This window comes from Apium graveolens, chromosome 7 (assembly GCF_009905375.1).
Source record: "Apium graveolens cultivar Ventura chromosome 7, ASM990537v1, whole genome shotgun sequence".
Classification (NCBI taxonomy): Eukaryota; Viridiplantae; Streptophyta; class Magnoliopsida; order Apiales; family Apiaceae; genus Apium; species Apium graveolens.
This window is the reverse complement of record NC_133653.1, coordinates 20021088-20048545: the sequence shown is the minus strand read 5'-3', so window position 1 is coordinate 20048545 and position 27458 is coordinate 20021088. Positions and strand designations below refer to the sequence as shown.

Below are 27458 nucleotides of genomic sequence, written 5' to 3'. Positions count from 1 at the left end.
GAACGAGTATACCAAGACCGGGTCGAAAATAGGTCTGAGTCCAAGTACACCACAAGTACTCGTCCGAGTACTCCAAAGTTTTAGAACACTGGTTATATTTTATCATGCAAATGCTTCTTCATTTTTAAATTTTACCCTAATGATGATTTAAAAATTTAAGTAAGCCATTTGATCATTTTTTCTCTAAATTATAAAACAATCTTTGATGTAAATCAGTATATGTATAACTTTATGGTTGTGAGGCCATAAACTAGATAACTATATGCCTGTTAGGCACCACATATTTCTGTTATATATGGGATGAAAGCCCAATATTATTTTGGGCATACTATTTGGAAAACAAATGAGAATGACCATTTAGCCTAAAAAATGATGAAATTCTGAAAGTAGGTTCTACGGTACAATCCCATTTTCAGCCCATGTTTCGAGATAATCACGAAAGCTCATATGTATTTCTCTCATCTACCATTCTCCACTAACCCTAGCAACCTCTTTCTTTTATCATATCTTTCATTCATATCTTCTACGGAAACTCCATATTGTCGATTGCTCACCTATACTTTTCATCAACTGTTTACCGAATGCCGAAATCGAGGCGGAAGCGTCTTCTGGATCCGGATTCGCTAAGTGGACCGATGAGTTGCATGCCATGTTTTATGAGTTGTGTGCTTCTGAGGTTGTAAGGCGTAAAAAGGTAGGAGGAGCTTTGAACAAACAAGGGTGAAATATGGCTCACCAAGAATTCAAGAAGCAGAAATCAGCTTTAAAGTACACTAATAAATAATTTAAGAATCACTGGGAAGTAATAAAAGTTGATTACTAGTTATTCAGGAAGATTAAATTTCGGGAGACTGGCTTGGAGTGGAATGAGAATACAAAGACAATCGAAGCATCTACATCATGGTGGGCAACAAAAATACTGATAAAATCCTCATAATCACTACACCATAAGTGCACATAGGCAACCCCTAATATAGAGTTGCATAAGGCCTAAATGGTATTGCATATGGTAATAGGCAATACCAGGCAGGGGTTGCCAATGTGGACGTGGCCATAGAGCCCTAAGGCAACGAACTATGCAACACCAGAAAGTGTTGCATTATGCATCTTTTGCAACAATAAAAGCGTACAATGACAACAACAGTCAGTGTTGCATAAAATGAATCCACATCACCACTATGTCCTACGTGGCAAGTGACACGTCATTTTGCCACGTCAGCAGCGGTCCCTACTTTGACACGTCAGCAAGGGGTCCCATATTTATCACATCAGCAGAGGGTTCCACTTTTGCCACGTCATGAGTGGGTCCCACAATATGTAATGTAACACTGATTTTAGTCATATGCAACACCATTTTTATACATATGTAGCCTTATGCAACACCATATAGAGTCAAATGCAACACTTCAAAAATTAAAAAAATTGACATAGTTATTCTGCTTTTACATTATTCCTGCCCAATAAGGCATCCAACAATCAATACAACAAGCCTCCAATGAAATTTAAAACTTATAAACTATTTCTAAAGTCTTATTAACAAGAATAGATTAAATCGGATACTTGGTTCTAACTATCAAAGTACCAAATTCTAACTTCAAATGAACAAATGAGCTATCTTTTTCTTTTCTTTTCTAAAATAATGTCACCTACTCATTTCAACTCTAGCCTTCACAGAAAAGTCATCTTTATTTATCCTAAATGTTGTTGTTCACTTCCAATGCCCAATATTTCCATTTTTCGAGGTAGCTCTTCAAATTCCATTATACTTCCCACTCCCTATAGCATATTCATGCTTTGAAAAATGATATTCACCATTCTGAACACCGGAAGTTTCAGCTTCAAAATTGGCCGTCTGGACATATAAAAGACAGATGCTTAGCAATGTTAAAAAGATGTTCTTCCATCTTGGAACATTCAAAATAATTCAAGAAAGTCATTTAATAGTATATGCAAAATGAATTTGTCCTTGTTATTCATTATTGAATATGTCACACACTTGCAAGTTTTAGAGAGGAGAACATATAATCAACACATATATCTTAGCAACTTGATTCAAGAAAATGTAAATTTTTAAAAACTTAAATAATGAACTCAAATATTGATACCTTCTGGTGCCTAACTCCTCAGTTTCAAACATCATCTGTAAATGCATGCCAAGGGAAATTTGGCTACTACATACTGCTTTGTAGTACTTAGCCAAAGGAATCTCAAATTCTGATCGACTAGCCCCGAACCAGTAAAGAGAAAACTTTATAAGCCAAAGTCTTAATGGAGTGCAAATTGAGGGCTATTGCGAAAACAGTGTAATAATCCAATCTCAATCACTTTAAATATAGCACATCTAGCTTGCCTGCCTGAACCAAATTTACTATTACATATGTGTGTGCGTGTGGTGTGTGAGTGTCGTGCGTGTGTGTCTCAGGATCCTGCACGGATATGGAATCTAAATAAAGAGATTATACTTGTGAACAAGACAAACCAATAATCCTCTTACCGCTCATAAACATTCTTTAACTAAAGAAAAGAAGTTTTCCTTAATGATACGAAAGTTTAGTCCTAGACCAAGTAGCTTAGCACTCCTTTTTCTTGTTTTGACTTGATACGAAATCAAAGAAGTTCAATAAATTGGTGGCTTGGTGCTCTGCAAATGCTACTATCATGATTGAAGTGCATTATGTGGATTGAATACAAGCGGAGATTTAAGGAAGTTTGTCATTTAGTGAAAAAGAGGAGATGGAAGAACTGGGGAAGTTCCTGATTTGTCCAGTTTGGGGAAGTTCCTGGTCCATATTGCATATAGGCCCCCTAACCATGTACAAAATTTGCCACTGTGTTAGAAGCCAGGACCTCGAACATTAAAGGAAGTTCCTACTGGTGGCAGAATCCGTGGATGTTTTTTCATATGCCATTGCTTATGAGCTTCAGGTCCTGGATATGGGCCTGCTGCTTGTTTCCTTTTGAACTTCGTGCATATTTGAGCTTCATGGCTAGGATACGGGCCTGAAACATGTTTCTTTTATAAATGATTATACGGTTGAGAACTTTCTGCAAACTCCTTTGCCAGCTCTTCTAGCTTCTGAATTTGATCTAAAAGATCTTCAAGTGGATACTCGACTCAAGCTGATGGTCTTTGACGCATTTTACGACTTCTCTAAGGATGGCAAGTTATTTACTTATAATGGCGATGTTACCCTGTTAAAATATTTGAAACAAATAAAAATTCAGCTTGACCATTGGATTAAATACGAAAAGGAATGGGGATTAGAAATGGATCAGGGACAACATACTTCTCATACATCAGATGCATCCAACAGTTTCTTAGAGCTCAAGGGATCTTTAAGATAGGCACTAGAAGGAACTTCCCAACAAGCTCAAATTCATATATGTATCTGGTTGCCTGAAGCCTGTGCGCCTTTTGAATGAGAATTTTGACGAAATCTGTTGGCAAAACAAGATTCATCAGTTTTCATAAAATTATATAAAAAAGAGACTCTTAAAGCTGCTAGACAATTATCTTTTTGCAGATAGAAAATATATTGAAGAGGGCATCACTTGGTTGCACCTGCTAAATTTACAGGCCTAGCCCAAGTTTTTTTCCCCAACTTAATAAGGACATAGCATCAAGAACGTTTTTTGATGCTGCACTAATAAAATTTGAAATTCCATTTTACCTTTAATGATATTTTACCATATACAACATTGAAACATGGCTGCACCTCCATAAATATGTGCGACTCAACTTTATTTTATCAAATTTTAGGATTCAAATATCAGATAAGTGAGAAGGCTTATAATAACAGTAAAACCTTCTAAAGACAACATGATTTGTAATAACAGTACAACTTTAACTAATAATTCTTACCGCTGACAAACAAACTCCACCCAATTTACTCTACTACAAGTTACTTACACTAACATATAAATTTACAAGAGCAATATTCATATATTAGGCATATATAGATATAAGTCAAAAGATGCGATTCACCAACCTCTGTGGATGAACATCCACATCAACTGGCTTCCTCCACCTCCTCTCAGACATTTTACACTACCGAAACTTCTCTTTCCAAAACTCGGTTCATCACTTAACCCTGCTTCCAATCCTGACATTTTTCCTTCAAAACCTCCTCCCTAGGCTTAAGAGCACCCACAACACACCCATTACACCTCCTCAGCAATCAGCACCTTTCTCGTCCCTCTTCTTCCCCCAAATTAAGCTTAGGCCTCACAACATCCTCCCTCTTCTTCCCCCAACTCTCTTCCCTCTCGAACCCTACCCCTCTCATCTCCATAAAACTATCGAAAGCCCCAAACTTTCTCCACTCCTCCACTCGATGGGTATTAGCCATGGTTGGATTTCACTAAGGATTAAAAGAAATGATTTTTTTCACAATTGTTTGGTTAGTGGAAAAGTGGAAGATTTAGAGGAAAAGAGGAAGAACTGATCGCAGAAAAAAAAACTATAAAGGAAAGTGGCATACTGCTATAGATCTGGGGTTTATATGAACCAACGATCAAGATTTATCCAAATTGTGTTTTTCTAAATTGATTAGACGGTCCTGATTAAAACTGAAGCCGTTGATCTGTGTGTGATGCATTTATGCCAAGTAGCAATCAAGTGGCTAATTTTCTATTTTCTATTTATTGAATTAAAGACTAAATAAAAATTAATATTAAATAGCTAGAAAATTTTAAAAATTCTACAAAAGTTACCATACACTCAAACAATTATCTAGATAATTATAAAAATAAAACATCATATTTTAATTATATTTCCCCATTTTTCAATATAAATAAAAAAATAATATAAAATTAATATATTTAGTTAATAAATTATATATTAATTATAAATAATTATAGATAAATCATGGACTTATTAAAAAACAGAGATAGGGCTTAACAATTTTATGGGGGAAATATGACCCCTATATTTTCATTTGGGGGAAATGTGACAACTGAAAATTTTGTGACGTAATTAAGTCAATAAAGTATGTGCTATGTGATGTGATAATAATTATGTGACTAAGTGCTGATTAATTTTCTTTTCTGTATATTAGAGTATAGGAGCGTAGATAAAAACGTTCCAATTTAAAGAGTCAGCTTAGAAGTTAAGATGTGGTGTCGGACCGTCAGGTAGAACGGAACCCTTCCTAATAAGGAGTTAAAGAATATAAAATTTGAATTATGTGTGATTGAATGAAATGAATGTTTAAACAAAGTATTTCATCCTAAGTGACGTGTTCATTGATAAAGATAATGAGAAGCGTAATCGAAACGCTGAGCGTCGGGCCGTTAGGCTGAACGTGACCCGGTACGCGTAAAAAGGATAAAGATTAAAGAAGGATAAATTCTATGATCAGACCCGAGTCGTTATGTGATTATATATGTGAGATTGTTGTCTGTGTGCATGGCTATGCGTTCTGTAATTTTTTTTATGAATTTTAAAGGGATTATGTGATTTAAATAAAGGTTTAATTAACCTTCGCGCATTTTTATAAAATCATCAGAGTAAGATAAAAACATGGGGTTTGTTCTGATATATTCTTAGTAGTCCTAGAGACTTTTTAAAAATGATGAGTGGATTTATTTGGTGGTCTTTGCATTTTTAAATTAATTTTATGTGGAAAAATGATATTATGAAGGCGAGATTGCGAAATTCATATTAAATCAATCATCCGCTCAAAATCATATTATGAGTCATGGTTAAAAAGCTAATTTCGAGATCTATGTATTAAAATTGTCATTTTCAGTAATTCTCGACTTTCCGAGAGAGATATATTTTATATTTAATTCTTGTTTCATTTGAGTAAAAAGGAAGGAACAAATAAGAATAAAAGGGGAATTAGTAATGTACTAAAATGCCCTTGATTTTGATTGAGTTTAAAACTCATTCTCTCCCTCTTTTCTTTCTTTTTCCCGAGCACATCAATCTTTCTTCTCTCTTTCTTTCTCACACTCTCTCTCTCTCTCTCTCTCTCGGCTATTCTCTCTCTCTCTCGGCTATTCTCTCTCTCTCGGTTCTTCTTCTTTTCTCATGGTAAACCACTTGTTTCTTTGATAACTCTCACCAATCCTTCTCAAAATCTTTTGTCAAACATACATAAGTGGTTATTGGAGTGTGCATGTGTGAATATCTTGTTGCATGCAAGCTCGATGTGTGTGTGTGTGTGTTCATGCTTGATGCGTGTATACGTGTGTGTATATGGTCTAATATGTGCTTAAGGAGGTGATTTTATGATTGAAAAATGATTTTCAAAGCCAAGTGAGTCTTGCATGTGCCTTGTGTGTACATAAATCGGAGGTTTCAAGGTTGGAAACCCCGAAATGGGGCACCACCGAGAAACCACCGCCGCCAGTGATGAACTCCGGTGAACCGGTGGTGAGTTGTGATGTGAAAAACTGAACTCTAATATCATAAAATTTGATTTTTATGTTTGCATGCTTGGATCCTTGAAATTTCAAAAAGGGTTTTGGATTTTTAAAAGTTAAATTGATAAGTGTTTATTAGAAATAAGTGATGAATTGATTATGGGTTGATTTGTGATTGAAGGATTAAGAGAAATCTTTTGCATGTGTTGTTTTCTTGAAAAACCCGAATGGTTTTGATCCTTGGAGTGATTAATTTGATTTTTCTTGTTGAATAAAATAATTAGGGATTGTTGTTAGAAGGGTTAATGGATTAAATAGAGTGAAATTATTGTTGCATGCTAAGTTTTGGTCCGAGTTTTGTACTAATGAAAAGGGAGCTAAAATTTTGTAATTTGATTCTTGGTTAATTAGCTAGTCTCAAGATTTGCATGTTGATTTGCAAGAAGAATTTGTGATGCATGTTAAAGTATAGCCTTGCATGTAAATGTCAAGTTAAAAATAAGCTAAAAAGGATGAGTGTTTGAATAATCTCAAGTCGTTAAGCAAATCTAATGCTTGCATGTCAATGTTCGACCCTTGAATTATGTTTTGTGGATATAGCCGAATGGAATATAGGAATAAAATGAATTGATTTGATGCTAAGTCAATGCATGAGTAATTTTTGAGATTATCTGATTTATATGATTGTTTGGGTTCGAATTTTGATGTTAAAAGAGAAGAAAATGATTCTTTTTAAAGATTTTTGATTATGTTATATGTTTATGTGAGCTAAGTGGAGATTGATTGATTTTGAAAACCATAAGTGATAATTATGGTCGTAAAGGTTTAGTTGTAAATAAATCATGTACTCGTAAGAATTATATTAGCGTGATTTGAGAAAATAAGGATAGGCAAGTATGCTTTGAATGTCAAGTATATAAAGATATAAAAGTTACGAGAAAGGGATATGCTATATGCTATGTGCTATGTGCTTATGTGTATAAGCTATAATCATATACTCGAGTCAAGGATATAATCGAGTTTTCGTATTAAGTGATCGTTCCAGGAACGAGAGTTGAGAATCTGATTAAGGTTTTGGTTTTGGATTGTAAATTCGGAGCGTGAGGGCATTCAGGCTAGGAAAGGAAATGATATACTAGGTGGCAGTAGTTCAACCTTCAGGAAAGCAAATTCAGGCAAGTAACTCTGATTACTTGTGTAAATAGTTATAAAGAGAATGTTGTTCATACCATATAGAGTATTGAACTATTTAATTACGAAACCTTGATATTGATTCGAGTAGTGCCTTTTTATCCTTTATACAAAATCCTTATGAATTGTTCCTTGTTTATCTTTGAATCACTCCCTGAACTTTTTTCCTCTAAATCTGACTTAAGAATGAGTTTCCACTTGAAAGAGTCCGAATGATTTCATATTCTTGGTAATGATAAAATGAATTTTAGAAAACCTATTTGTTTTTCCAACTCAAGGTTTTCCAAATGAATTCCTGATGGATTGGATTGGGACGTAAGAGGCTAGTGGGACTAGTCCAGTCATGGTAAGAGGCTAGCGGGGCTAGTCCAACTTAAGGCTGAAATTATGCCGATTGGTAGCTTAAAGACCGGAATGGAGGTCGGTACGAGCTGATCACCCGTATATAATGAAATGGAAAGATAAAGTGATCCAATCAAGGGTTCTAAATGATTATTTAAAAAGGGAAATGAAACTTTTTGTTTAGTAAATTGATTCTTGAAAATGGAAATGGTTTATATTGCTTTGAAAAGAGTTGATTATGTTATTGTGAAGCTTAAAGCTCGAGAACTATGATTCTTGAATTTGCTGATCATATGATTGATTCCATATATTGAAATACTGCTGCTTTCCTCTTTTGAAAGATCTATTCTGATCCTTTAATGATTTGTGATGAATATCGGCTTTCGTCCTGCTTTGAGCCTTGTTCTTTGAAAGCCCTACATTATCCTTCAAAACCTTTCCTTAACCCGAAAGCTGGAAATCTGCCACCTAGATCAAATAAAGTAGAATGCCCTGAGTTTGGTAAAGCATATTGTGAATTGATATTGTAGAACTGCTATATAGTTACTTGCTGAGTTTTATACTTATTTGTTTTGTTTTAATCTAACCATGGCAGTTAAGCAAGAAGATGGCCAGGCTTAGGCGCACTGCTCGTAAGAGCGTACCTGGTGGTCCCTACCGTGTTGAGAGCTTCCGGTTGCCAGAGCAGGTAGTGGTAATTAAGAGTGAGCTCGCGCCTAGAAGGAAATGTTTAAGGATACAATAGGTTATCTGTCGGTTCTCAGCCAGAATCGATATTGTTTATTTAATAATATTTTAGGTTTGTAAGTTATATATTATGATTGGTTGTTGTAATCTTGTCTCATACTTTATCCTGTTAGTAGTTAATCGGGGTTTATGCTTACTTAATTGCTAGATTAGAGGTGTGTGAGTCCTTATTTCCTAACCCCGAGATTGAGGGCATCACAAGTTGGTATCAGAGCTACATTATCTATTCCCTGAGACAAGTTAGGATTAAAAAAGGGGTATTTTGAGAATATATCTATATCGCGAGAGAGTTCGACTCATATAGAGTTGAGTTAGACTATTATGTATAGTCTAAGGAAAGTGTTTATTGGTGAAGTAGAAACTAGAGTTAGGGTGTGAGTTAGCTGGAAGCTTTATTTAACCCAAACATTGTTTCTTGGTTGCTGTTTTGTGTTTTCTCTCAAGATCTCAGTAGTGGTAGTGACTCAGACTCAGAGATTAGTTTGACTAGTACCCCTGTGGACCCCATTCCACCCTCTCCAAAGGAGCTTGTGTATGTTAGTTCAGACCCAGAGGAGGACCCTTCTGAGAGTAGTGAGATCCCTATGCAGATTTCACCCTTGAGGCTAGATTCAGAGACCCCTGCCCCTGAGCTAGAGTCCAAGATGCCTAAGACTGTTCCTGTCAGTGTTGGTGGCAAGTTAGCCCAGGATTGAGACTTTGTGTACTCCCGCATTCCTGAGTTGGGAGCTTTGGTGGATAGGTTGATTCAAGATTCTAGGCAGAGGATGTCAGTAGTGATGGGGGAGTGGAGAGCTAGGATTCAGTTGGTGAAGCAGGTTGCCAGGAGGAGATTGGATGAGGGACCATCCGCTAGTGATGCTGATACTGAGGCCCGGAGGCTGCATAAGATCATTCACTGGATGTTGGTTGTGTTGAGAGAGATACTAGATGACTAGACGGGACTGTTGGTTGAGCCCGTAGATTGTTGTTTTTCAGTGCTAGTAGGCTTTGGGATACTTGGTCAGATGTTGGGATCCCTTTTTCATTTGTCTTGTTGTATTTCAGATCTGTGTCGTAGTAGTAGTTGTTGGAAGTTAGGGGTAGATAGGGGGATATTTTCCAGTTTTTCCTCTGTTTAACCCTGCTATATTATTGTACCTTAATTCAGAACCTGTGATAGCCAGAACTATCTTTATGTACCCTTTGTTTAAATAAATCTATTGTCTTGCTTTCCATTGTGCACCTTAAATATCTCATAAACTGTTCTCAATACCATGTTTTAATACAACCATGTTTTCGTATAACCATGTTTAAAGCTCATAAAACCCTATTCTGTGCCATGATAAAACAACACTGATATGAGAATTTTGTAGTAATAGGATTGTATGTACAAATTGGATAAAACTTAAAACCCACAAAAGAGATTTCATAGAAACTGTTGTTATATATATGCCATGCCATCGTATTGCTAAATAATTGCTCAATCAGGTTTGTAAGAAAATGGCCAACTCACCAGATCATGAAGAAGAAGAAATTGCCACCCAAGACCCAGAAGTAAACGCAGAAACCACCATGATGAGCAGACTTGCTCAGCTTTTGCAACAACCTGTGGCCCCTAAAGTTGGAAACTTTAAGCACTTTCAATCTATTTAACCCCCAGAGTTCTTAGGTTTGCCAGACCTGATTAAAGCTCAGTCTTGGTTGAGAGAAATGGAAAAAGCTTTTGAGTTAGCAGAAGTTAAGGATGATAAGAAAGCTCAGTATGCAAGTTATTATCTGAAAGATGAGGCAAGTTTCTGGTGGGAGTCTTCAAAGGCGTTGTTGGAAGGCAAAGACTTATCTTGGGAGAAGTTCACCGAGATGTTTATGGATTAGTATTTGCCAAGCTATATGCAAGACCAGTTGGAAATGAAATTTCTGGATCTTAGACATGAGGATATGTCAGTAGCGGAATATGAAGTGAAGTTTTCGGAATTGTCTAGATTCGTACCTGAGTACGTGAATACAGAGGCAAAGAAGGCTAAGAGGTTCCAGCAGGGACTTAAGCCATGGATTAGGAGTCAAATAGCAATGTTGGAGATCAAGAATTATGCTACTTTGATTCAAAAAGCAATGATAGTGGAAGGTGAGTGAGAAGCTGCAAGAAGAGAAAACGAAGGAAGAAAAAGGAAGTTTGGAAGCTCTGAGCAAGAGCAAGGAAGCTCAAAGTTTAGAGGAAGGTTTGGAAAGAATGGTGGAGGTCAAAACCAAAAGTTTCAGAAGTTTAAACCCGGCAACGGAGCTCAGAAGAACCGCTTCCAGAAAACTGGACAACTAGGGAAGGATAGCAGACCCCAGATTCAAGAATGGAGGAATTGTGAAAGAGACACCCGGGAAGGTGTAATAAGCTAGATATAACGTGTTTTAAGTGCAACCAGAAGGGGCATTACTCTTCAAAATGCCCAAGTAGAGCGAGGAAGCCTGATTTGGCTTATTTCAAGTGTGGTAAAGTGGGCCATATGGCCAGGAATTGCAAGGAGCCTGTTCAGAAGGCTAATGTTCTTAGAATTGCTGGACCGCCGTCTCTCCCAGCACCATCAGCTCAACCTAGAGCTAGGACCTTTAACATGACGATGAAAGATGCGGTGCAAGATGTGGACGTGGTAGCAGGTATGCTTGTTATTAATTCAGTAGAAGTAAAAGTTTTGATGGATTCAGGAGCAACTAGATCTTTTATCTCTGAAAGTATTCTTGATAAGTTAAATTATGTTGCGTACCCTCTAGAACCTAATTTGATTATAGAGGTAGCCAATCAAAAGAAAGTTATTGCTAGCAAGATTTGTCCTGATTGTGATGTGACTATAGAAGGTCGGTACTTTTTTGCTGACTTAATTCCTTTTAAGTTAGGAGAATTTGAGGTCATACTAGGAATGGATTGGTGGTCAAACCATGAAGCACAAATAGAATGTAAAAGTAAAAAGGTGAAGTTAAGAACCAAGGAGGGTGAAGAGGTTATATTTAAAGGAAAGAGGCAAGAGAAGAAATTCCTAACGGCTATTGAGGTAAGAAGATTAATACGTCAAGGATGCGAAGTTTATTTGGCTCATGTCGTGGATGTGGAGAAAGAATATGAAAGGATCGAGGATATTCCGGTAGTAAGCGATTTTCCGGATGTATTTCCTGATAAATTCCCTGTACTACCTCTAGACAGAGAGATTGAGTTTACGATTGATTTGGCTCCTGGAACGGAACCAGTGTCAAAGGCTCCCTATTGCATGGCGCCAGTCGAGATGAAGGAATTGGCAGCTCAGTTGCAAGAATTGATGGACAAAGGAGTGATCCGACTGAGTGTATCCCCGTGGGGCGTACCGGTGTTATTTGTAAAGAAAAAGGATGAAAGTATGAGGTTGTTCATTAATTACCGCGAACTGAATAAGTTGACGATCAAAAATAAGTACCCTCTACCCCGGATCGATGACTTGTTTGACCAGTTAAAAGGAGCTTCATGTTTCTACAAGATTAATTTAAGATCTGGGTATCATCAGTTAAAGATCAAAGTGAAGATATACCCAAGACAGCGTTCCGAACGAGATACGAACATTATGAGTTTTTGGTAATGGCATTTGGCTTGACGAATGCGCCAGCTGCATTTATGGATCTTATGAATAGAGTGTTCAAGCAGTATTTGGATAAGTTTGTTATTGTGTTTATCGAGGATATACTGATTTACTCAAAGATGAAAGAAGATCATAAGGAACATTTGAGGATTTCCTTGGAAATTCTGCGGAAAGAGAAGTTGTATGCTAAGTTTTCAAAGTGCGAATTTTGGCTAAAGGAAGTGCAATTTCTTGGTCATGTAGTTAATAAAGAAGGAATCAAAGTGGACCTAGCCAAGATAAAAGCTGTAATGAATTGGGAAAGACCCAAGACTCCTACGGAAGTCAGAAGTATTCTGGGATTAGCCGGATATTACAGGAGATTTGTGCAAGATTTCTCTAAGATTGCCGTTCCGTTGACAAAATTGATAAGAAAGAACGAGAAGTTCATTTGGACAGAAAGGTGTGAGGAAAGTTTTCAAGAGTTAAAGAGGAGGATGGTAACCGCCCTAGTGTTGGTATTACCAGATTATAAAGTGGAATTTATGATATTCAGTGATGCTTCATATAAAGGACTTGGATGCGTGTTAATGCAACACGGGAAGGTAATAGCATATGCGTCATGGCAACTCAAGCCGCACAAGCAAAAGTATCCAACGCATGATTTGGAATTGGCAGCAATTGTGTTTGCCCTTAAGATTTGGAGGCAATATTTGTACGGGGAAAAGTGCGAGATTTATACGGATCATAAAAGTTTAAAGTATATCTTTACTCAGAAAGAATTGAATATGCGATAAAGAAGGTGGTTGGAATTGATCAAAGATTATGATTGTGCGATAAACTATCATCCTGGAAAAGCAAATGTGGTAGATGATGCTTTAAGTCGAAAAGAAAGGTTGAATATGTTAATGTCATCAGAAGTATTGATCAAGGACTTTGAAAAGATGGAAATAGAGGTGCAGACTCCAGAATGTTGAAGTGAAGCTATATATGCAATGCGGTTTCAACCCGAGATTTTGGAAAAGATTCGATGCTGTCAAGAGCAAGTGATGAATCACGAAAAGGATAAGTTGACGGGAGAAGAAATTAAAGCTCAAAAGGATGGAAAAGGGGTATACCGTGTTAACTCACGTATTTGGATACCTAATGTCGTGGAACTAAAGCACGGGATTTTGCAAGAAGTGCATAACTCAAGATTTTCAATTCACCCTGGAAGTACGAAGATGTACCAGGATTTAAATAAAGTTATTGGTGGCCAAACATGAAGAAGGAAGTTGCGTAATGGATAAGTAAATGTTATACATGCCAAAGAGTCAAAGTGGAACATCAAAGGCCGAGCGGATTGCTTCAGCCACTAGACATACCCGAATGGAAATGGAAGCATATCGCGATGGATTTCATGGTAGGATTACCTAAAACCAAGTAAAATCATGATGCGATTTGGGTGGTAATCGATCGGTTGACGAAGTCAGCACATTTCTTTCCGATGAACGAAAGGTTTTCGTTGGAAAAGTTGGTCAAATTGTATTTGGATGAGATTGTGATGCGCCATAGAGTTCCTGTATCTATCGTATCAGATAGAGACCCAAGTTTTAATTCAAGATTTTGGCGATAATTCCATGATCATTTGGGAATGAAGTTGAAAATGAGTACGTCATATCATCCACAGACAGACGGACAAAGTGAAAGGACAATTCAGACGATTAAAGATATATTGCGAACCTGTGCAATAGACTTCAAAGAAAATTGGGACGATCATTTGCCCTTAATTGAGTTTTCCTATAACAACAGTTATCACGCGAGTATTGGAATGCCGCCTTATGAAACGTTGTATGGAAGAAAGTGTAGGTCCCCTACTTATTGGGACGAATTTGGTGAGCGCAAATTAATTGGCCCAGAGCTAGTTCAACAAACGAAGGAAAAGGTCAAAATGATTCAAAAGAGATTAATTGCAGCTCAAGATCGACAGGAAAACTACGCAAATTAAGAACGTAATGATGTGTAATTTGAATCTAGAGATAAAGTCTTGTTAAATATATTACCTTGGAAAGGTTTAACCCGATTCTGAAAGAAAGGAAAGTTGAGTCCTAGGTATATGGGACCATTTGAAGTATTGCGTCAAGTTGGGAAAGTGGCATATGAATTGGCGCTACCTCCGCAAATGCAACATATATACAATGTATTTCATGTATTTCTTCTAAAGAAGTATAATGCTGATGTAAGCTATGTGATCGAGTTGGAACCAGTGGAAATCCAACCAGATTTGTCCTATGTGGAACAGCCAGTTCGAATTTTGGATCGAAAAGAAAGGTCGCTTAGAAATAAAGTTGTACCTCTAGTCAGAATGTTATGGAGAAATCCATTAGTCGAAGAATCGACTTGGGAATTAGAAAGTGAAATGAAAGAAAAGTATCCCCATCTATTTGCTTAGATTAGATTCTAGGGATAGAATCCTTTTAAGGAGGGTAGATTATGACGACTGAGAATTTTGTGACGTAATTAAGTCAATAAAGTATGTGCTATGTGATGTGATTGTAATTATGTGACTAAGTGCTAATTAATTGTCTTTTCTGTATATTAGAGTATAGGAACGTAGATAAAAACGTTCCAATTTAAAGAGTCAGCTTAGAAGTTAAGCCGTGGTGTCGGGTCGTCAGGTAGAACGGAACCCTTCCTAATAAGGAGTTAAAGAATATAAAATGTGAATTATGTGTGATTGAATGAAATGAATGTTTAAACAAAGTATTTCATCCTAAGTGACGTGTTAATTGATAGAGATAATGATAAGCGTAATTGAAACGCTGCGCGTCGGGCCGTTAGGCTGAACGTGACCCGGTATGTGTAAAAAGGATAAAGATTAAAGAAGGATAAATTCTATGATCAGACCTGAGTCGTTATGTGATTATATATGTGAGATTGTTGTCTGTGTGCATGGCTATGTGTTCTGTGACAATTTTTATGAATTTTAAAGGGATTATGTGATTTAAATAAAGGTTTAATTAACCTTCACGCATTTTTATAAAATCATCCGAGTAAGATAAAAACATGGGGTTTGTTCTGATATCTTCTTAGTAGTCCTAGAGACTTTTTAAAAATGATGAGTGGATTTATTTGGTGGTCTTTGCATTTTTAAATTGATTTTATGTGGAAAAATGATATTATTAAGGGGAGATTGTCAAATTCATATAAAATCAACCGTCCGCTAAAAATCTTATTATGAGTAATGGTTAAAATGCTAATTTCGAGATCTACGTATTAAAATTATCATTTTCAATAATTCTCAACTTTCCGAGAGAGATATATTTTATATTTAATTCTTGTTTCATTTGAGTAAAAAGGAAGGAACAAATAAGAATAAAAGGGGAATTAGTAATGTACTAAAATGCCCTTGATTTTAATTGAGTATAAAACTCATTCTCTCCCCCTTTTCTTTCTTTTTCCCGAGCACATCAATCTTTCTTCTCTCTTTCTTTCTCACACTCCCTCTCTCTCTCGGCTATTCTCTCTCTCTCAGCTATTCTCTCTCTCGGTTCTTCTTCTTTTCTCTTGGTAAACCACTTGTTTCTTTGATAACTCTCACCAATCCTTCTCAAAATCTCTTGTCAAACATACATAAGTGGTTATTGGAGTGTGCATGTGTGAATATCTTGTTTCGTGGAAGCTCGATGTGTGTGTGTGTGTATTCATGCTTGATGCGTGTGTACGTGTGTGTATATGGTCTAATATGTGCTTAAGGAGGTGATTTTATGATTGAAAAATGATTTTCAAAGCCAAGTGAGTCTTGCATGTGCCTTATGTGTACATAAATCGGAGGTTTCAAGGTTGGAAACCCCAAAATGGGGCACCACCGTGAAACCACCGCCACTGGTGATGAACTTCGATGAACCGGTGGTGAGTTGTGATGTGAAAAACTGAACTCTAATACCATAAAATTTGATTTTTATGTTTGCATGCTTGGATCGTTGATATTTCAAAAAGGGTTTTGGATTTCTAAAAGTTAAATTGATAAGTATTTATTAGAAATAAGTGATGAATTGATTATGGGTTGATTTGTGATTGAAGGATTAAGAGAAATCTTTTGCATGTGTTGTTTTCTTGAAAAACCCGAATGGTTTTGATCCTTGGAGTGATTAATTTGATTTTTCTTGTTGAATAAAATAATTAGGGATTGTTGTTAGAAGGGTTAATGGATTAAAAGGAGTGAAATTGTTGTTGCATGCTAAGTTTTGGTCCGAGTTTTGTACTAATGAAAATGGAGTTAAAATTTTGTAACTTGATTCTTGGTTAATTAGCTAGTCTCGAGATTTGCATGTTGATTTACAAGAAGAATTAGTGATGCATGTTAAAGTATATCCTTGCATGTAAATGTTAAGTTAAAAATAAGCTAAAAAGGATGAGTGTTTGAATAATCTCAAGTCGTTAAGCAAATCTAATGCTTGCATGTCAATGTTCGACCCTTGAATTATGTTTTGTGGATATAGCCGAATGGAATATAGGAATGGAAGGAATTGATTTGATGCTAAGTCAATGCATGAGTAATTTTAGAGATTATGTGATTTATATGATTGTTTGGGTTCGAATTTTGATGTTTAAAGAGAAGAAAATGATTCTTTTTAAAGATTTTTGATTATGTTATATGTTTATGTGAGCTAAGGTGAAGATTGATTGATTTTGAAAACCATAAGTGATAATTATGGTCGTAAAGGTTTAGTTGTAAATAAATCATGTACTCGTAAGAATTATATTAGTGTGATTTGAGAAAATAAGGATAAGCAAGTATGCTTTGATTGTCAAGTATATAAAGATATAAAAGTTACGAGAAAGGGATATGCTATATGCTATGTGCTATGTGCTTATGTGTATAAGCTATAATCATATACTCGAGTCAAGGATATAATCCAGTTATCGTATTGAGTGATCGTTCCGGGAACGAGAGTTGAGAATCTGATTAAGGTTTTGGTTTTGGATTGTAGATTTGGAGCGTGAGGGCATTCAGGCTAGGAAAGGAAAGGATATACTACGTGGCAGTAGTTCAACCTTCAGGAAAGCAAATTCAGGCAAGTAACTCTGATTGCTTGTGTAAATGGTTATAAAGAGAATGTTGTTCATACCATGTAGAGTATTGAACTATTTAATTATGAAACCTTGATATTGATTTGAGATACCCTGCCTTTGTTCTTGGTAAACAGTAACTGATAAGCTTAATGATTCAACCCTTTGATAATCTATTCTTTCTATTCAAGTTATTTATTAAGCCATGGATTATATTGAACCCTCTGACTATCCTTGTTAACCCTGTTTAATGATACCCTGTTTTCCTGATTACCCTATTGATCCCTAAACATGTTGATCCTTCTAACTTAAGTGCCTTGTTATCCTTGATACAAAATCCTTATGAATTGTTCCTTGTTTATCTTTGAATCACTCCCTGAACTTTGTTTCCTCTAAATCTGACTTAACACTACTAGAAAAACGTCAATAGACATCGGCTAAAAACCGATGTCTATGAATAAATAAATCCGATGTCTTCGTGGGCGATGTTAAAGACCCCCCATTTAACATCGATTTTAAACTGATGTGAAAGGGGACATATAACATCGATTTTAAATATGAAACCGATATCTATATCTTAATGTTAAATTTCTAATACACATCTATCATTTATATATTACTATAATATGATATTTTAATTAATTTAACATATGCTGGATAAGCAATAATTTTGCCTCTGACCGGTATAATTTAGCTAAAACTGATGTTACTAATACTTTTGACATCAGTTTTCATAATAAAATGATGTTACTAATAGTTTTAACATCAGTTTTTAAAAAAAACTGATTTCTATAGTAGATAAAATTGATGTCTATCAGTATAATTAACATCACTATTTTGTAAGAAAACGTTGTCTAATGTACTCTTTATCATCGATGTTTTAATCTACTGTTGTGGTATTTAACATCAGTTTTTCTGGATGAACTGATGTATATATACTACTAAAACCGATGTTATTATTTTAAATTAACATCATTTTTCATTGAAATAAATGTTGCACATTTTAAAAATATAGATACCAAAGAAATTTTCAAAAGAAGAAACTATTAAAATTAAACTCCAATTATCATTACCAAATCAAACCAATCAAGTCTTACAACAATGAAAAAACTAAAAACTTGTAATTCTCATAACTACGCCTATAATATCATCCATACATTGCTCAAACGAATGTATTCTGGTCACTGGTTCTTCAGGTATCAATGCAGCTGAGCTGGGTCGTTGAGTCCTAAAAATATGGGCATTTGCCTTCCCTGGGGTGTTATTTTTCTGCGCATGTCAAGGTCAAAAATCAATTCATCTAATGTTAATATCGCCAGCAGATATCAAACAAAGCAGCCAATAAAAAAACCCTTAAATCCTAGAAGAAAGAAAATTACAAACCTCACTCTCACTATTATGCATAAGAGAATTCAATTTTAAACCAACTTTTATCAATTTTACAATCTCAATAGCATTGCCATTCATTAAGTCATTATGTTGCTATTAACAAACCTGGTAGATTATGCATCCAAATTTGATGTTCCAATGTCTGATTCTGACATGTGAGTCATATCCTTTCTATCTTTCTTCTTATGTTGAAAAGCCTTGCATTACATCATTTGTCATCGTCACGAGTCTGTCAAATGGGCATTGTGTTTCATTCTGCAATCAATAATTCAGTACAAATTCAATGACATAAGAGATAAGGTACAAAATCAGAGACCTAAAAGCAATATCCACAGACATACTAAATCATTCCTTCTTACAGTATATCCATATATCGAAAAGGATGATAAATGCTTTCTTGTACCTATGTTGTGCACCAAAATTCAGCCCACCATGGTAAATACCTGCTCCAGAAAGCCATGCAAAATGTATTGCTCGCCTCTATTTGATAAAGAAATGAAACTCACTGCCAGACAAGAATAAGAAAATTTATATATGTTTAAACGCTTATTTATATAAGAGGCACATATTCGAATATCATTCGCTTACATTGCCAAGAAAAACAAATCGACAATGGTGATAATCAGATGGCTTAAATATGAATGTCTGAAATCTTAATAACCAAGATTTAAGTTTTCTTATTTTAAGTATTTTTAAGAGTGCCAAAATTATAGATTAATATTTAACCTTTGTCTCATAGCCCTTGACAGCTATACATGCCTTGAAGAGCACTTCAATTATTTCCAACTGCAAAAAAATATAACATAAGATGTCATAGTAATAGGCATCTGCTGAATCGTTTGCCCAACTAATAGGTATCTAAGAAAGTCATGATTTACAACATTAGAAAAATGATAATTTTGAACAACAAACTTCAAGCAGAGAATTGTAAGCATCTATATCAAATGTAATTAATGATTGTAAGAACATACCTCTGTGTCAGGATCTTTCAGTTTTATTAAAGCTTCTGCAATTGCATAGTGACAAAGCTCGCAACTATGTTTACTCGTATGCTGAGAATTAAGAGCCACTTGTTCACAGAGATTAACCTTTTGACAGAAATCGGCAGGCTCTATGGAGGATATCTCCGAAAAGAAAAGAGGAGCATAGTAATCCACCAATACGAGACACTGCCAGAATAAAACAACACATGTAGTTGGATCAAGACGTACAAAATAACTAAACCTTGTATACTCTTGCAACAGTACCAGGTTGTAGAAATTTGCCCATAAATGCTCAGAAATATGCACCAACTGCATCACCATGCCTGCTTTATTCTTATGGAAGTGGCTAGGTACAACTAATGTGATTCTCATTTATAATTACACTGTCATATATGTAGTAATAAAATAACCATAGAGTTCTTATATGCAGACCACAAAGGAGGGACACTCTAGCATTCATATAAAGGCAGCTATTTTATGGGTTATGGGATTCACACATCAATTATCAAGATAAAACAGTAATATCATAAAATGAAACCATGTCAAGCATCAAATACATAGCTATGTAAACACTTGAAAAAAATGGATAATCACAGGAGGTCGGGGAGGACTACCTACCAGCTATCAAGCACAAGTGGTTCAATGTCGAAAATAAGTTGATCTTTGTTATTTTAAGGAAAAATAAAAATATTTGGTGCTTACATTTAGGAAACAATACCTCTTCCTTAAGAGAGTACAACTGAGAGCAGGAACCGTGAAGAATGTGTATGATCTCCTCTTGTGTTTTGTTTGTATCCAGGTAAGTCAGTGCCTCGGAAGTATATTCTTTACACAGTATGCAAACATTGTCATTATTTCCTATTTCGAGAGTATCATTTTCCGAGTCTTGGGTTACCTATAAAACTGTAGCAACAGAACCTAACCCTTCAGTTTGTTTCTTGAGTTTTAACTTCCACTAAGATCAAAGAACATCATAATTACGATTTGTGACAAAGACCGGTCAGTACATAACACAACATAGGCAAGGTTTTATCAACAGTCAAAAGCATCTATTCTTCATGTAATCATCAGGCATCTGTTAAACAAGGTAGATAGTCTTATGAACAAGGTAGCTGAATTGCACCTTTACAGTTGTCCAACTAGCTACGTATGTAGGAGGAAAAACAACTAGAATGTCCAGTGTTGATTCCTCCATATTGGTTATCAGATGACTCTTTTTCAGAAGAATAGAGTCCAATTATGCTACACTGCAGCTAGGGAAGTTATTTATTTCGATAGCCTCCCATATGATTTGGATGGTGAGGAACAATTGAATGCATTCTTTTCGTGCCACAGAAACTAGCATATAAACAAACGCTGTGCAACTATTACATAAATAAACAAGCAACAGAGAAAAAAGAGTCAAATATGAGATCAGAAGTCGAGGTTTGCATTTGAAACCAACGCACTGTATTACTGAGATTGGATTGCTGAACCTGTCAAAACAAATAGTGAAAAATAAATCAGAAAATTAAACATATATGAATCACATAAAATATCAAACAACACTAATATATAACTCACAACCCGAGAGCGCAACTTATTTAGCAACGAAACACTCCAAAAGAACACCATTTCTGAAATAAAAAATGCACCGTTTCATAATCACAACATCAACACACGAATACAGATCTAAATTGTCCGCATTAAAATTTAACAGGGGAAAATGAAGAGAAAAAAAACAAGATATTGAATTGCATACAATTGATTGGAAGGCCTTAAGATTCTCTAGTAGAGAATCTTAAGTAACAACTTACATTAGGTGATGATATAGACTCCAAATTACTGCCTTGCAAGACTCCAAATTTACACTTGATCAAAAGTTAAAATAAAAAACAAAACATTATCCTCACTCCCTACCACAAAAAATAAACATGACTATATGTAAAGAAAAATTAAAAAAAATGCATTTGACACAATATACACAAGCATATACATTAAAATTGACACCCACATAAACAATTCAAAAAATTACTCAACTTATTACAAAACTAATTAAAAATTAACATGCTCAAATCAAACAAGTGCTCAACTAATTAAAAAAAATTAGGGTTCCAAATCAACTATTTAAACTAATTGAAATTAACTGATTAAAATATTAGGTTTCAGATTCAACCCCTAATTTAAAAATAACATTTTAAAGGTTACCCAATTCAAGTTTTGGTTTCCTTAAGCTTTAAACTTGGATTCTTACCTCTTTAAGACTTTTTCAATCTCCGAAGAAAAAAGAGCGGAGTTGGGGAGAACCGGTTTGGGGAGGGAGGTATTGGATCGAGGGACAAGAGAGAGTCGAGCACAAAGAGCATAGATAGTCGAGTTCTCCACTCAATGAATTGAATCAAGTTCTTCAGCAGAGAGAATAGAGAGAAGAGAGAGAGCTGGTTTGAAAGAGATAGAAATGAATGTTTTTTATTTTTTATTTATGTTTTAGATAAGGGAGGGGGACATTTGGATACTTAAAAAATTTCAAGGAAAAATGGGGGGGGTTTTGAGAGGGAATGAAATATTTGGCTAAGGGGAGAAATGGAGAGGCGCGCTGAATCATTTTTTAAAACAAACTTACACCATCGGTTGGGCTAAAAAAATGGGTGTCTATATTAACAAAAGATATCGGTTGATTAAAAACGATGTCTAAAAAACCTTTTACATCGGCTCCAGGAGCAACCGATGTCTAAAAGGCGATGTCTATTCTACTTTTTCTAGTAGTGTAAGAATGAGTTTCGACTTGAAAGAGTCCGAATGATATCATATTCTTGGTAATGATAAAATGAATTTTAGAAAACCTATTTGTTTTTCCAACTCAAGGTTTTCCAAATGAATTCCTGATAGATTGGATTGGGACGTAAGAGGCTAGTGGGACTAGTTCAGTCATGGTAAGAGGCTAGCGGGGCTAGTCCAACTTAAGGCTGAAATTATGCCGATTGGTACCTTAAAGACCAGAATAGAGGTCGGTACGGGCTGATCACCCGTATATAATGAAATGGAAAGATAAAGTGATCCAATCATGGGTTTTAAATGATTATTTAAAAAGGGAACTGAAACTTTCTGTTCAGTAAATTGATTCTTGAAAATGAAAATGGTTTATATTGCTTTGAAAAGAGTTGATTATGTTATTGTGAAGCTTAAAGCTCGAGAACCCGGATTCTTGAATTTGCTGATCATATGATTGATTCCATATATTGAAATACTGTTGCTTTCCTCTTTTGAAAGATCTATTATGATCCTTTAATGATTTGTGATGAATGTCGGCTTTCGTCCTGCTTTGAGCCTTGTTCCTTGAAAGCCCTACATTATCCTTCAAAACCTTTCCTTAACCCAAAAGTTGGAAATCTGCCACCTAGATCAAATAAAGTAGAATGCCCTGAGTTTGGTAAAGCATATTTTGAATTGATATTGTAGAACTACTATATAGTTACTTGTTGAGTTTTATACTCATTTGTTTTGTTTTAATCTAACCATTGCAGTTAAGCAAGAAGATGGTCAGGCTTAGGCGCACTCCTCGTAAGAGCGTACTTGGTGGTCCCTACCGTGTTGAGGGCTTCCGGTTGCCAGAGCAGGTAGTGGTAATTAAGAGTGAGCTCGCGCCTAGAAGGAAATGTTTAAGGATACAATGGGTTATCTGTCGGTTCCCAGCCGGAATCGATATTGTTTATTTAATAATATTTTGGATTTGTAAGTTATATTTCATGATTGGTAGTTGTAATGTTGTCTCACTTTATCATGTTGATCCTGTTAGTAGTTAATCGGGGTTTATGCTTACTTAATTGCTAGATTAGAGGTGTGTGAGTCCTCATTTCCTAACCCCGAGATTGAGGGCGTCATGGGAAATATGCCGCCTATATAAAAACGCACGATTTAAAATCTATTTTTTTTAAAAAAAATCAGACATTTATAAAATTAGTAGGTATCATCATCCGTATAGTTGGATCCTTAAACAAAAATTTTAAAAAAATAGAATCATCACTCCGGACAAGACTTGGTTATAGAAACCCGTGTTGACCGTAATTTGACTACTATAAAAACACACGCTATAAAAAAAAAATTTAAAAAACATTTAGACATCTCTAAGATTAGTAGGTATCATCATCCGTACAGTTGGATCGTTGAACAAAAAATTTAAAAAAATAGAACCACCACCCGGAACTAGACTACGTAATGTGAACTTGTGTGTACCGGTGTTTGACTATTAAAAAACCACGTCATATAATATTTATTTTAAAAAAAAATTACACATCTCTAAAACTAGTAGGAAACAACATCCATACGGTTGGATCAATTAAAAATTATTTAAAAAAAATTAGAACATTAATATAACAAATAAATTTTAAGAATAGTACAATAACTAAGGCAACACTAAATAACATATTGCAATACCAGAAAGCAAATGCAACAGCTGAAGTGCCATGTCACCTGCCACGCTAGCAAGGGGGACCCATTAGTGCCACGTCAGCATTTTGGGCCACACATGTGGGACCCACTGGTGCCACGGCAACATGCTGACGTGGCATGCCACGTCAACATGCCACGTCACTAGTGAGGGGCTATTGTTTATTTAGGTAAATTACGTTAATTCATTGTATTTGCTTTTACTGCATTTGTTCATTAGTGAGGGGCTATTGTTTTTTTCTACTTACTAATTTAGAGTGTTCGAGTTTTGTTGAGATGGTAAAATATACTCACGAGCCACTCATTTCATTGCGGTTCTTTTTTATATTTGGCCCACATTTTAAGATTACTTTATATTTGACACACATTTTAAGACTATTATAAAGTATAGTTTCAATTTTTTTTTATTTCGAGATCATTATCCTTATTTTTAAATTTTCTCTTTTTTTTTCAGGTATTAAAATTATTAATTTATGTAATTTGTAATTTACATTTAATTTTTTCTTTCAAAAAATCATGACTTATAAGTTATGATTTACACATAATCAACTCATAAATAACTTATATATAAAATAATCCAAAGACCTAGATAGCTTATCACTTATGATATTCATATCACTTATATGTCATTTTTCAACTTTAAGTCATAAATTTCATTTTTAAGAAATCCTAAACGAGTCCATATTTCTTAATAAAATTATGAACTTACACTCGTTGTTATTTCTCCTAAATGTCAGAAATTAGAGATAAGAATCTCTCGAGGATGCATTTTCTAATAAATTTAATATTGTGTATTCAGCTAGCTTTTGTGCATTGTTCGTGGGTGTATGTTGTTGAAAAAAATATATATTGTAAGAAATTTATCATAATACTCATATTTGCAAAATTATTTTCAAAAATACAGTAAAAATTACCGTTGGATATTCCAATTATAGCTTAATAAAATTGCACAAACATGCACAAACATGCACAAGAGATTGAAAAAGAAATAATTCATGTCCATTATACAGTATTTTTATATCAAAAAAATACAATTTGGATATTTTAACAAAAACCTCATCGTTATATTTTGTGTCTTCCTTTATATCTTCACTTTCAATTTTAATGCTTTATATTTGATTTTATTTTTAACTCTTGTTTAAATACTAGCTATACTATAAACTAATTTAGATCTAAACTAATTTTTGATTATTAGATAGGGATTATATATGATTATGGTATTACTTAAATGTTTTTATTTATTTCTTTTTTCTCAGTTCACACCAATTAATTATGAATAAATAATCATGATCGGTAGAGCGGAAAGCTTAACAGACGAATTTATAAAAAATAATATGTGTAAATTTATTATTTTAAATTCGGTTGCCTCATGACTTCAATTCAAATTTGTGTATTCCATGTTTATGTGTTTTTTTAAAAATATATGAATACTGCCTATAGACATAAAATCTAAATTATCTAGACTAAGTATTTTCTTTCACGATTGTTATTGTATAAAATTTGATAATTAATTTTTTGATTTTGTTATAAATAATTATTTAGGATTTGAATCTTATTTGCATTTTTACCAATATTAAAATAATCATTTTTTTTTCAATTAAAGAATCTTAGAAATTTCAGTGTGTTTGGAAGATTGATATCTATATATGTATTTTGCATAATTTATTCCAAGTTTAAGATAGAGTCAGAACAAACCTCCGAACTATCAAATACAATCTGATTGTGAAACAAAAATAAGCTAAACAAATAGCTGTTTTGTTTTCAGATCGCTTAACACTTAGGATATGCAAATTCTTCAATCTAAAATGTATATATTATAATGATATCTTGAGTAATCCAACCTACATCAGTTGTGAAAATAGTAGCATTACAATTGACCTTCATATAAGCATCATCTGTAGTCCCCTGTTCAGAGTTTTTAACAATTTTTTGTTGTGAAAGGTAAGCTCTTGCAATATCATCCACCGTCTAAGATTTGATGCGAGTTTTAGGAATCTCCCAAAATATCATAGAAATTCTCCTTAGAAAAATTACCGAACCCGTAACAGGATACAGAGAAATATCAAAACTGAACATTAACATCCCAAAAGATTGACATATAACAGCTTTGATAACAAGGTACTAAACAAGATTTCATCCAAAAAGGATTAAATCTTAATTTTATTGAGAAAAACAGATAAAAAGATGGTGTGGAAGAACGAAGAGGAAAGAGGGAGGAAGGACCGAAAAATAAAAAAGTGGAGGGTATGAACCTAGATTTGAGAGTCGACTCTCAAAACTCTAGTTGAGAAAGAGAGAGAGGCTAGAGAGAGAAAAGAGAGCCGAGAGAGGGATTATTTGTCCGAATGTTTCTAACTAGTAGTGTGTATATATATAATAGAGAATACATTGTATGCATGTTTTGGATGTATAAGTACATTTTACTCAATTATAGACATGAAATCGTTATTAATGATATTTATATCAATGTTCATCAACATATGAACTGTATTGTAACATAAAAACCTAAAATAAAAAAACAATAATTGTTAACATATATTTATTCAATATCTTTTAATTTATGAAATATCTAATATTTGTTTCTAAAACTTGGCCTTTCTTCAAGGGCGAATCCAATGTTTTGTTGTCCATGAACTATTTCTTCCAATGTGATGTCATTCCTATATTAAATTTGCATCATATTGTAATTTAATTTATGTTTTCAATTGATTTAATTTGCTTTTATGTAATGTTGGAGATAAAACAAAAATGATATATACTTATTTTTCAAATATCCAATATTTGGTGAATAATTTATTTTTAATGGTTACCCCAATATATTGTATTATTAGTCATGTTCTGACATATCATTGTGCATAGTGCTTTTAAAATTATATATGTTATGTATGTTTAAATTTGTTATGCAATCAGTTGCGGGTTTGGATGTTCAACCACATATGCATTGTTTAAATCAAGATGACTCTATAATCAGCTTAAAAACTACTGGTGTTTTTTTATCGTAGGTAACCCACATCCGCTACTCTTGGGGTGCTCACTAGGTAAACCCTACGGGCTCACACAATATCCTGCAAACCCCGTGAACCAATGTAAACCGCATTTAAGCGACAATCTGTGGCTCAAGAGGCATAATCATAAATTTTTCTCCCATGTGATTCGAACCTGTGACGAAGAGGATAGTTATCCACTTTTTCAACCAACTGAGCCAACCCTTGCGGGAAACTACTTATGTTGTTGATAATATGTTATTCACATTTATATAATATCAAGGCGGTGAATTCAAAATATTGGGCCTAATTTATTACATATCTCGAACCTCTTGTTAGTTGAGATGTACCAAAAATCCAAAGTCCAAAATTGATCCGAAATAAACAATCCCCTCATACTTGGTCCACTGGCCTTAAAT

General features: G+C 34.6%; 1 long non-coding RNA gene across 1 annotated transcript; it reads right to left on the bottom strand.

Moving 5' to 3' along the window:
* Positions 1 to 1436: 1436 nt before the first annotated feature.
* LOC141672871 (uncharacterized) lies at positions 1437 to 4440 on the bottom strand. Its single transcript, XR_012555721.1, has 4 exons — positions 3990 to 4440; positions 3288 to 3438; positions 2106 to 3192; positions 1437 to 1852 (listed from the first exon to the last, which is right to left on the bottom strand). It is a non-coding gene; the product is annotated as an uncharacterized LOC141672871 (long non-coding RNA).
* Between the last annotated feature and the right edge of the window lie 23018 nt (positions 4441 to 27458).